Source organism: Penaeus monodon, unplaced genomic scaffold (assembly GCF_015228065.2).
Source record: "Penaeus monodon isolate SGIC_2016 unplaced genomic scaffold, NSTDA_Pmon_1 PmonScaffold_2004, whole genome shotgun sequence".
NCBI classification, from domain to species: Eukaryota; Metazoa; Arthropoda; class Malacostraca; order Decapoda; family Penaeidae; genus Penaeus; species Penaeus monodon.
The window spans coordinates 20,001-32,890 of record NW_023649748.1 but is presented as its reverse complement, the minus strand read 5'-3'; the positions used below and the strand labels follow the sequence as shown (position 1 = coordinate 32,890).

At 39.9% G+C, this 12,890-nt stretch overlaps 2 long non-coding RNA genes and 1 pseudogene across 2 annotated transcripts; 2 read left to right on the top strand and 1 right to left on the bottom strand.

Annotated features, from left to right (window-relative positions):
* Nucleotides 1-2,678: 2,678 nt before the first annotated feature.
* On the top strand, nt 2,679-4,346 carry LOC119569938. Its single transcript, XR_005228341.1, has 3 exons — nt 2,679-2,801; nt 3,685-3,807; nt 4,262-4,346. It is a non-coding gene; the product is annotated as an uncharacterized LOC119569938 (long non-coding RNA).
* An 800-nt stretch (nt 4,347-5,146) lies between these two features.
* Nucleotides 5,147-7,115, top strand: LOC119569937. The gene is made up of 3 exons (XR_005228340.1): nt 5,147-5,184; nt 6,569-6,696; nt 7,065-7,115. It is a non-coding gene; the product is annotated as an uncharacterized LOC119569937 (long non-coding RNA).
* Nucleotides 7,116-10,944: 3,829 nt separating this feature from the next.
* Nucleotides 10,945-12,890, bottom strand: part of LOC119569940 — a 6,525-nt pseudogene continuing 4,579 nt past the window's right edge.

The following is a 12,890-nucleotide window of genomic DNA, read 5'->3' as shown; positions in this document are numbered from 1 at the left end:
ATTCGATTGCACTAATTTGAGAAAACAATATTACTTCCTCTCTAAATTCGTCCAACACATTGACATTTTTGTTGACCCCCTTATATAAATATGAGTTCTACAACCTCAAGACATACGATTTCTGGACATACCAATTCTGCGACATAACCAATTTCTGCGCTTTTCTCTAGACCCCCTTATGCAAATATGAGTTCTACAAATCCTCAGAAATACACCAATTTTTGTTATCTTATGAAACTCCTTTATATAGATATGGCATTTATAACTCTTAAGAGATACGCCAAGTTCTATCTCATTTTAAGCTTCCCTATGTAGATGTGAAGCATACCAATTCTGTCCTTTTTAAACTCCCTTGTATAGATAAAAAAACAATATTTCTGCCTTTTTCAAACTCCCAGTTATAGATACAAGTTCAACAAACACACATTTCTACTTTCTGAAAACTCATAAAAAAAACGAGCACTATAAACACTCAAGAATACACCATCTCCCATTCCTCTCGCCAGACATAAACGAATGCACAAGACGCCAGGAGTGTGTGACCAGACGTGCCTCAACCTCATCGTGGATATAGGTGGTGACTGCAGAAGGGGATCAGGCTCGTGGGCCAGAGTCGCTGCGTCGGTAAGGGCGTGTGGGCGTGATTGGACTTTTAATTGTGTGTTATACTTAACTTAGAGAAGTGTGGATACACGGATACGTGAGGACATTGCTTGAGGCGTAGATTTTGTGTTTACTGAGAGTGTGAATACGTAAGGTTATGTGCTTACTTTACTTACATGATATTTCTAAGAGCTAGATTATGAGTTTACTTTACTTAGAAGTGTGGATATGCGAGGATATGACTAAAGCGTAGTTTTTGTGTTATACTTAAGAGTGTGGGTACGTGAGACTTTACAAAGGGTGTAGAGTATGTGTTTACTTACAAGTGTGGATACATGAGGATTATGTTATACTTGACATAGAGAAGTGTGGAATATGTGAGGATATTACGAAGGGTGTAGACGATAGTTTACACTTATTGAAGAGTGTAGTTAGATGAGGACATTTCTAAGTGTGTAGAGTATGGTACTTAGAAGTGCAGATACATGTTGATTGAGTCCATGGGTGTCAAGATATGTAGAAAGGAAGATTGATTGCGGGATGTTGAGTTAACAGAGAGGCATTAACATGTAGATGAGCACAGAGAGAGAGAGAGAGAGAGAGAGAGAGAGAGAGGAGAGAGAGAGGACGAGGAGAGAGAGAGGATAAAGAAGAAGAAATAGCGAACGAAGGAGAGAGAAAGAGACAGAGACGAAAGATTAAGAGAAAGAAGAGAGGAAGCGACAGAGAGAGAGAGATAAAGGACAGAGCAGAGCCAAATACAGAGAGAGTTTCCAACTACAGTTCTCTGCCTCTCCAACAGACACTGACGAGTGTTCACAATTCCGATCCCCGTGTACCCATGGCTGTGAAAATACCGTGGGTTCTTCAGGTGTTCTTGCCCCGAAGTCACATGCTCTTTGCCCAATGGTCGCTGTAAAGGTAAGTTCCCTCCTGATAACCTTTAGTGCATCAGGTAGATTTGGAAGTGAATTTACTACGCGTGTATTAATGATTTTGTTTACATAGTCTCTTGTGAGATTTCTGGTAGTTTGAATATACAATGTGTGAATTAATGATTTGTTGACTTAATTTCTTACTTTAATGTGTGTTTTTCGATAGTTTGTAAGTGAATTTACTACACGTGATTATGATTTGTCTAAGATGCGAATCAGTGAACAGTAAATTTGTACGTAGTTGATTATTAATGATATTTCAAACATTAGCGAAACCCAAAGTTTATTATGAATGAATTCTCTCTCGTTCCAGATATTAACGAATGTGCAACGTATCAACACGACTGCTGGAGGAGCAAGAGTGTCGAAACACAGAGGGATCTTACATTTGCATAACACACTGTCCAATGGCCTCACGAACGCAGACAACGGCACGTGTAAAGGGTTGTGTTTGTGTTTTAGATTTTTTAAAAGTTATGCGTTGTGGTTTCTTAGTTTGTTGGTTTTTTAATTTAAGTTGTGAAGTCTTCTGGAGAAAGATTCTAGATTTTTTAGGAATACTGTGGGGAGGTTAGCTTTCTTTTTTCCCGATGTGGGGAATATTTTTATTAATACTGTTTATTAGTGTTTCGAATTGTAAATCAGTACTACGATGTAGATACCTAAATATCATATATGTCTTCCGTTCCATATTTTCTCAGGAAAATCCTTCAACATGGTATCGATTACCTTTATATTTTCCGTTTCATGTTTGTTCACTGGTGTTTCTAATTTGAATAATACGTGTTATCCATTCTACGTCATTCATATTCTATATATAATTATATTTTATAATTCTTTATAATTTAGTTTGATTCGTTTGTTACAATTCTAGTGTGACATACTGTTTTCAATTTGTTTCTAAATTACCCTGTGTGCAAGGAATGGCCGGGGTTGCCATCCACTGCGGCGAGGGATTTGAAACCGGGTCAGCAAGATTGCAAGACGAGATCGCTACCGCTGCACCACACAGCACATATCAATATTCCCGTTCCAGACTGATCATTCAAATCTGAATATCAGGGTGTCCCTTCAACATGATATGATCACAGACACATCGGGCTATAAATCAGAGATAATTTTTTCCTTTCCAGACATAGACGAAGTGTGCAGAGCAGATCTCTGGATGTCACTTCACCCAGACCTGCTCAAACACTTGGGGTTCTTACCACTGCACTTGTCCGAGGGGATTCAGCTCGTCAGGACCAGGGCAGCCCTGTTTAGGTCCGTGGGGTTTTGATTTTTTTTTCCAACGTGCAAGCATGTGGATGTTGCAAAACGATGTGAAATATGTGTGTAGATAATTTTTTGAACTTCTTGGAACTCATGCATTTCGGAATTGAGTGTACAGTGACTAGAGCTTCCATACAGAACGTATACTATTATATCTGTTATATATGGTATATTATATTTGTACGTTATCTGTTATATTTGGCATGTTATCTGTAATATATTGCATATTACATGTTTTATATTAATGTATATCAACTGTTTTTTTTATAGATGTGAAAAATATTACTGAATTCCGGATACACGCTTTTATATAGATATGTTGCATGTCTCATATTGGCGTTTTGAACATTTGAACAATCTCCACCATCAGTATCATGAGGATTGAGAAGTTTTATTGCTATAGTATGCCTGATATTTACTTTCAGATTTACGGTTGAATACAGCAAAGTAAGCCTCATGCTACTTTGAATGCAAATCACCATAGTCTCTTAAAGTATTTGTTACTCTTCATTCATATGCAGTCAAATTACCCTCATGATGTATTCTCCTTGCTAAAATTGAGTCAAGGAGGAAGTAGAGAAATAAAATACAGATATATCATAATAAAAACCCAAACCAACAGACACAAGACATGTTATGGTGGACCTCCATGTAAAAAAAAAAAAAAAAAAAAAAAAAAAAAAAAAATATATATATATATAGATATATAAATATATATATATATATATATATAAATAAATATAGATATATATATGTATATATATATACATATACATATATATCCTCATCCTCATCCTACTCACCATCAGTTCCCACTTCATAAAAGTCCCCCCTCATTATCTTCACGATATTAAGCTGTCATTGTGTGGCGTAGATGTGAATGAGTGCCTGGCCTCCCCCCCTCCGTGCAAGTACCAGTGCCACAACCTCCGGGGAACGTACGAGTGTATTTGCGGTCCTGGTGAACAGCGGCTGCCCGACGGGAAATCCTGCGTTGGTGCGATATGACGAGCTCCTTCTGTTGATAAACGTCTTGGGGTTTAGTTCTTAGAAGGATCTTGTTTATGGAATTGAAGAAAAAAAAGAAATGTAGATTCTGCGATAGAGGTTTTAATGGTTTTGTTTGTGATTTTAAAAGGGAAGGAAGATGTTAGTGGAACAGTTAGGTTCTTGACTCCATGGTACTGAAGCCCTTTTTTTGTGTTTTTTTTTTAGATTCACTGAAATAAAATGCGAAATGAATATATATGCGATATTCTATTTGAAATAAAAAAAAAAAAAATCAAATCAATTTGAACCCTTAATATTCACACCAGACGACATACACCTTTTTTTTTTAAATACTGCCCCCCTCCCCCCCAACTCAAAGAATTTCATACTCTCCCCTCACCAAAAAAAAAAAAAAAAAAAAAAATCGAAGACGCAAAGTCATTCTAAAACACGCATTACAGGGCTTCAGTACCTGGAGGAGGAGGAGGCCGCCGGTCGGTCGCCCTCCCGCCGCGTCGAACGAGACTCCGCCCCGCGCCGGCTATCCGACCTCCGAATTCCAGGAACGCCTCTGACTCCATCTACAGCGAAGGCGCTGTCGGGAGGGATTTGAGCTCGAGGACGATGAGTGTCGAGTAATGTGGTTGTGAGTGTAGAGGTGTGTGTGGTGTGTTGTGTGTGTGTTGTGTGTGTGAGTGTGATGTGTGAGTGTGAGTGTGTGTGTGTGTTTATGTGTGGTTTTGTAATGTGGTGACACAATGGACTTTATTATTTTTTATGCGAGCAAGTTTGCAACTACGAAGCAGTAATCAAAATGCCGTTGTTGAAATCATTAACGAAGAACGTAAAGTATGGATGTTTAAATGTTGATGAACAATGTTAATAACAAGGTTAATACTGGCTTTTTGACTAACAGCTTCATCCTGTTTGAACATTTAACGTAATGCCATAACGTAACCAGCAAGCGTCGTTTTTCTCCCGCTACAGATTAATAAATAAACTGGACAGTTAATGGAATTATGAAAAGAATGAAACACGAAAGTAAATGTATCATCTATTTTATTTCCATTCATGAATGAATGACACGAAACTCCTGCATCTGACAAACTTTTCAAGCATGTCATGCCATTTACTCACAATCATATTAGTGTTCGAATTCCCTAACAAAAAAAAAAGAAAAAGAAAAACACTTAAAAAAATAACAATAATCAATAAATATCGAAATACAAATTAACTCGAGTAAAATACATTTTTTTTTCTAGAACGTCAACGAATGCACGCTGCGCGGACAGATGTAACACCGGTGCGAGGAATACCATCGGAGTTTCATGTGTTTGTGTCCTACCGGGTATCGAACTCAATGCAAACAGAAGAACGTGTGACGGTAAGAACAGAATGTAAGGTACGGTAAGTGAAGTAAGAAATTAAGGGAGAGAATTAACCGCGATACCGACCCAATATAAACAGAAGAACTGTTAATAATTAAGGAATTAACCGGATCCCAACCCAATGTAAAAAGAAGAACGTGTGATGGTAAGAACAGGGTGTAGGGTATGGTAAGTTAATAAGAAATAAGTGGAAGAATTTGCGATGGTAAGTAGGGAGTGCAAAAGTATGCGGTAAGTCAAAACTGGGTGTCATTTCACTGTTAACAGAAGAGCTTGTAACGATGGGGAGAAAACAGATTGCAAAGAAGTGCGGTAAGTCGCAAAAAAAAAATATAGTTGGAGAATTTTTTGTTGATAATTACAAAATGCAAAATGTGCAGTAAGTCAGGAACAATGCGGTGGTGAGTATAAATGCAAAAAGTGTGTCGTAAGTAAAAAAAAAAAAAATGCTAGAAGTGCAGAAAGTCAAACAGAAATAAAGATATGTGATAGCAAGTACCAGAAGCAAAGAGAGGTAAGTGAGAGAATATATCATGGTAAGTAGAGGATGGAAGGCAGTGGCAAGTCAAAATCAAATTAGTGAAAGCCCTTGCGAGGCAGTAGAGAATGCAGAAGTGTGCCGTAAGTCAGAAAGATATAAGTGAAAGAACTTGCTATGGAAATTGCCTAATGCCAAAAAAAAAAAAAAAAAAAAAATGTGCGGTAAGTCAAAAAGAAGGAGATGGAAGAACTCGTGATGGGAAGTACACACGCAAAAAAGTGCGGTAAGTCGAACAGAGAAAAGGGCAGAACTTGCGACGGTTATTGCAGACCCGCGGTGAGTCAAATATGCACAAAGGAGAGTGTGGCGGTAAGTACAGTTTGCAAAACATGCGTGTTAAGTCGAAGAGAGGTGATAAAGACGCCTCAGGGATAATGATAATTAGTATTTTATCATAAAAAAGGAGCAAGGGTGGTATTGTTAAACCAGAATCCTGTAGGCGATTTTTTTATATCTCGAGGGAGTCCTTCGGCGTAAAACGGAATCATCAGTAGAGCCCACACTTTACATACTTGTTGTTTGCAGATCCTCGACAATCGGTAGAATAAATCCAGTACACTCAAGTAGGTATATTAAAAGATAGACAATATTCGACCTATATCGATTTCTACTTTTTTAGTAAACCAGTTCAGTAAAAAAAAAAAAGGTTATTCTGTTACTTATTTCTAATTCATTTATTTTTCACAATTGTATCAGCGCGTTTTACCCCTTTATTATTCTATTTACTATTAATTTGGCACGTTTTATTTAATTTAATCTTTTTTTATTTATCCATTTACTTATTTACCACTACATCAACACGGTAGCGTCTCTCATCACCATCCCCCCCCCCCCCCCAGATATCAACGAGTGCCGCGAGCAGGACGTGCAGTGTGGCAGGGACCAACTCTGCTTCAATCTCCGGGGTTCGTACAAGTGTGGTGTCCGCGCCCTGCCCGCCCGAATACCAGAGAGACCCAGCCACAGGGTACGGGATTTTGATGTTTGATTCGAACCGTATTTCCTTGTAGTTTTTTAAGTTGCGTTATACTTAAAATTGATTCGGATAATATCGTTAGGTTGTGAGGTTATGGAATATTTAGGTTGTAATTTAACTTGGTGATCGTGATGCGAATGGAGAATTGGCCTGGTTTCATGTTCGAAACATGATCAAAGTAAAAAAAAAACAAAAAAACATTGATTCGAAGCAGAAAAGGCATTGGTCCGAAGCAAAAAAAAAAAAAAGAAAAAAAAAGTAGATTCGAAGCAGAAAGGCATTGATCCGGAAAAAAAGAAACATCGATTCGAAGCAAAAAAAAAAAAAGCATTGATTCAAGCCCAATTACCGTGTTACAGCTCGTGCATCCTGGACTGCCGGTGGGGTAAGAACAACTGCCCCCCGGCGTGACGTATGCCCACATCCATGGCTCCCAGCGATAAGCCCGGATCTCTGCGGATCAGGCCTCCCGACCAGCATGCGTCTCGGCCTACAGACAGCTGGCAGCTCGTCGACAAAACGGCTTTCGGTATTATGGCGTGAATGGCGTTATGTATTTGATATTGTCATGATATGGTGCTTATTTTCTTTTTTTCTCATCTCCATTTTTCCTTTTTTTCTTCTGTTTTTCTCATTTTCATGTCTTTTCTTTTTTTTCTTTTTTTTTTTCTCCATCTTCTTTATCTTTTTCATCTTCATCTTCATCTTCATCTTCATCTTCATCTTCATCCCCATCTCCCTCTCCCTCTCCCTCTCCCTCTCCCTCTCCCTCTCCCTCTCCACCTTCACCTCCACCACCACCTTCACCTTCACCTTCACATTACTATCACACTATCACCACCATCACAATGATTATTATCATTATTATTATTTATATTCCGTGTTAAGATTGATATAAATTGGAGATTTTACTTTTGTTATAAGCATTTATTATATTAAAGGTTTCGTTAATCAGTGTAACTAACTCTTTTCCACAGGTGTCGCCTTCAGAATTCGCTTGGAGAGTGGCAAAGGTATACTGAGTACACTGGATCCTCTTGCGGCAGGTCGAGAGTACAGGTCAGTATCCCGCGTCGTTGAAGGCCTGAGATGTGAAAAGTTACGTAAAATAAATGACCCCAAAATCAATAAGATATTCAGTGCGTAGCCAAGGCCCCCAAATCGGTTTGTTTATTGCCCTGTGACTGATATACCCTCCCCCCCCAGGAAAAAAAAAGAAAAAGATCAAATCAAATGTAAAAAAAAAAAAAAAAAAAATGGTTACTGTGTTTCATGGTGCAGTGGTACTATATTCCTATATTCGTCTCGCAATCTTGCTGACTCGTGATAAAAGGCCGCACTGCACACATGGGGTAATTTAGAAACACAAAACAGTTTGATTGGTTATAAAAATATTATTACTCTTATTATTATTATTACTATTATTGCTATTATTATTATTACTATTTTATCATCATCATCATCATCATCATCAATCATCATCATCATCATATCGAACATTATATTATCATTATAATTAATTATTATATGATAATAATAATAATAATATAATAATGATAATAATAATAATTTAATAATAATAATAATAATAAAATAACAATCATTATCATTATTATCATCATTATCATCATTATCATCACTATCATCATCATTATCATTATCATTATCATTATCATTATCATTATCATTATCATCATCATTATCATCATCATCATCATCATCATCATCATCATCATCAATCATCATCATTATCATCATTATCATCATCATTATCATCATCATTATCACTATTACTGCTGCTACTACTACTCCCTTTATTATCACGATTATCCTCCCTGTCACAGCGAATATTCTCTGTACGTTCCAGGATGGTTGTGGAGGCTGTGTCCTACGATGAGGTCGAACACTTCATCAAATACTCGACCAGATTCATCATCTTCCTTCACATATCACAATACCCATACTAAGCAAGTCGCTGCAGTGTAATACTTAACAATAGTTAGCAGTAGTACTAATAACCTGATACTTCTTTTAAAATATATTTCTCTTCAAGTACTGATAGAGATGAGACTTATGGTTAGTATTTATTTTAGTGTGTCCTGAAGTTTTTTTTTTTTTTTTTACGTATTGCAGTATCCTGTATATGCTGGTTAGCGATTGCATTTAGGTATTGAATTCGATGCTCAGGTTACTTAAAAAGATTTTTAAAGATTAATGTAATGCCAGTGATTTCAAGTCTGTTTGTATGGATTTGCATAATAAAGGCTAAATTGAGTGATTTTTTTACCTATTTAATAAATGATTTGGGTTGTAATAGTAACTAATGCCTATTTCCACATTTCCATTCGCCGAGAAATGATGTATGTGTTCAGATCGGTTTGGTCACGCAGGAGAAAACTTTTAACAGGGTACTGCATGCGGTTTTATATAAATGTGTATAAAATGTGTTTTTGTTTCTTTTTCTAGATTAAGAGATTGACAGTATTCCCCTCTAACATTCCAGGGCATGGAGCTATCTCTCGTATAATCATATTTACTGTAAAAATCCACAGAAAACGTTTCGAAACGTGTTCCTTTTTTTCTCTTCAGCGAACCTTTACTGACAATGCAGTTTTTTGTCATCGCCCTGTCACTGTATTGTACTGTACTTGTCCCCCTATCATAATGTGAATTGCATTCATGTTAACCTACATTTTCTAATAAAGAAAGTTCTAAAATAAAAAGCGCCAGAGTTATTTGCCATCCCAGAAGAAAAGAAGAAAAAAGCAGAGGAGTTTCTTCATTTTGTGACTTGAAGATAAAAAGTCCTTGATAAATCCCTTTTTTTTCTTTTAAAGTCCTTGAAATCTTCTTAACCAAAAGCCTCTTTCTTAGGCTGTTTCCCTGTGTACTGGGCCTTGTTGTGGAGCAAACTTTTATCATTTTGATAAACGAGTAGAGTGAGAGATAAATACAGAGATAAAAAAAAATGATAAACACAGATTAACACAGTAGATATACAGACAGATAGACACACGTATATCCCACACAGACAGATTAGTACAGATCTCAAGATAGATTAGAAAAAAAATAGACACAAATACACACAGGTAGGTAGGCATGGATTGAAAGATACACAAACAGACACATAAATACACAAAAACCAAGGCCAGGGAGATGATTCCTTTACCAAGTTGAGAAAACATTAAAACATTATTGATTAACTTTAATTTTGTACCACTTTACTCCCACGCATTTCCTCTCACCCCTATTGTATTTTTATTCAACATCCTCATGTTGCAAATCTTGACAAAGAAAAAAGAAATGAGCGAACTGCAACGTGTATACAAGGATGAAAGGAAACACAACAAGAGGAAAGATATGGCACGTTATTTTTTTTTCTATATTGTGTGTTTTCTTTCATTAATAAAGAAGTTACGAGATTTTTCTTCAGCTTTTAAAAATCCATTGCACAGCTATCCATCTAGTGTACGTGTCTGTCGAATATTCATATCTACGGACATGCATATACAAAGAAATAAGTGTATATCTGTCTATTCTCTCTGATAGATAAACATTTATCTCTTTCTATCTATCTGTCCAATTGATATGCATGTCTAGATTGATAGATATATATTTTGTGTTTGTGTATATGCGTGTCTGGATGATGAATATTCATTGGGTCAGACCTCTCACAATTTTAACAAACTTACCATGTTTTTAAAACCTAGGAATAAAACCCTGGAATAATGCATCCCTTAAATCATTAGCCATGTATGATTCAGCTGATTTTGAATAGCTGAAATTTGGGACATTAATAGCATGTATAGAAATGTATAAAATTTTATTTGCTACAGTTTCGTTCATGACTCAGTTCTGAAAGGAGAATATACAACTATATTGATAAACGTTTTGCAAACTTCGCAACCCGTCAGCAATATTTGCAATCTTTGGGAAATAAAACTTATATCTTTAATTTTCGAATATCATCAGTCTAGCGCTGGACTTTGTTACGACATTCCATTTTTTTGTTTGCTTGTTTGATTCTGAAGCAGATCCAATGTTATATGTCTATATTTTCAATGCTATCTTTTGTTAACTAGCTTAAATGTTGAGCAATATGCACTACTGTACTATCTCCGCCTCCGAAAGCACTTTGCAAACGCAGCCACGACCTCCATACAGTAAGGTTTTCAGCACTAACGCATCCCCTCTCCGGTCAAGAGTTCTCCGCATGCCCGCCTTCAGCCACCAGACGCGCGTCAAGTCCTCGGCCAGCCGTACAGATTGCCCCAGTACACCCGAAGCCCCGTGAACTGGTACCGACGTCGCACTCGCCAGAACACGCGGCCAGACAACCTCTTCCAAGAACAGGTGTTGCAGGCGCGGCAGGCGGCTCACCAGCTGGCAGATCTGCTCCACCGATGGCTCCCACTCGTAGCCATCTGTCACGTGCAGGTGGAGGACGTGGATATCACTCTGTAACTTGCCATCAGCGGAGCCACGCCGCGGCAGATGCTGATGCTGAGTGTGGTCAGTAGAGGGAGGCCGTCATCACCGTCTCCATGAGCCCTGTCCAGCGGGCCAGGTGTCCCACCTCGCCACTGGGTCATCCTGGTCGCCGGGGCCGTCTTCGTGCAGACAGAATTCCTCCAGGTGGACGCAGTGCAGCGGCAGCGATGGCGAGAGCTGCGTGGCCGGCGCCTCCAGCATGCTCCGGCTCCACACCCGCAGCCTGAGCGACGCCAGCGCGGGGCAGAGCTGCACGAGAAGGCACACGGTGGCCAACGTGGAGCCGCTGGCCAGGGCTGGAGGCCTCGAGGGTGAGGGCCGTCAGCCTCCCCCGTGAACCCGCAATGGCAGGGCCAGCATGGCGTGCGTGACGTGGTCCTCGCAACTGACGTTCGCATGTAGCTCCGAGAAGTGCGTCCACCTCCGACAGCAGCTCCGTCAGCTGCCTTCCCGCGTGTCTCGTAACCCTCGGGCTGCCTCTCGTGCTGCAGTCGAGCGCCAGTGACGTGACGGCCGGGGAGCTCCACGCCAACTGCTGCAGGCGCGCGCGCCCCGTGCTGTAGAGCGTCACCCCGTCTAGAAACACGCGCTTCAGGGAGACCTGTTGCCCCTTCGAGATTATGGGGAAGAGAACGTCGTAGGCGATGGCTGGAGTAGCCGTCCTCGAACATGTTCGTCCTCCACTCGCAGCTGATGCTAGTCAGGTCAGGGTAGAAAGACAGGAGGAATTTGTGGAACTCCTTCGCCACTTCTATCTCACCGTAGGCGAGGTCGACCTCTCTGAGCGAATCAAAAGTTCTGTTTATGTTCCCCTCGCAGCCCGCTCGCATCACCCTCACCAAGTCCCTCTTGGAGGCGCCGTCGAAGAAGCGGCGCAGAAGGCCTTCAGGGAAATGACCTGCCACGGTAGTTGTGCAGAGGTAGAGCTTCTCGAGGCGCGGGCAGAAGCGGCTGGCCACCAGCAGGATCTCGTCGGTGATGTTGATGTGCGAGATGAGGAGCGACGGTGAGGAACGGCGCGCCCTTCAGGATGGCCGCCCAGGATACTCGGGTACATCCCCCCGTAGACCTGGAGCTCCTGAAGGTGGGCGAAAGGGCCGAGCCTTGCCACGAGGCGGGCGAACCACCGTTCCCACGCGAAGGGCACCACGCACCGCCGGTCCTTGTCCCCGTAGTCCCGGTCGACGAACACGGCGTCCAGCAGCACCAGCTTCAGCAGGAGGCGCGTCAGGTGCGTCGGGAAGTCCTGGTCGTACTTCGGGTTCACCTCCGTCATCGCATCGAGCGTCTCGCGGAGGACGTGGCCCGGCGCCGCGCGCTGCCCGGGGAGCTTGCGCCACCATCGCTCCACGCGCTGCACGTGCTCCTGCAAGGCGGGGTGATTGCACATGAAAGGGTGTGACAGCGTTGTCATATCACACACATACAAACATACTTTATATATATATATATATATATATATATATATATATATATATTATATAATTTAATAAAAGAATAAATATATATACTTATCATAAATATAAATAGATATATATATATATATATATATGTATATATATATATATATATTATAATATATATATATATATATATATATATATATATATTCACACACACAACACACACACACACACACACACACACACACACACACACATATACACATATAGACACACACACATAGACACACA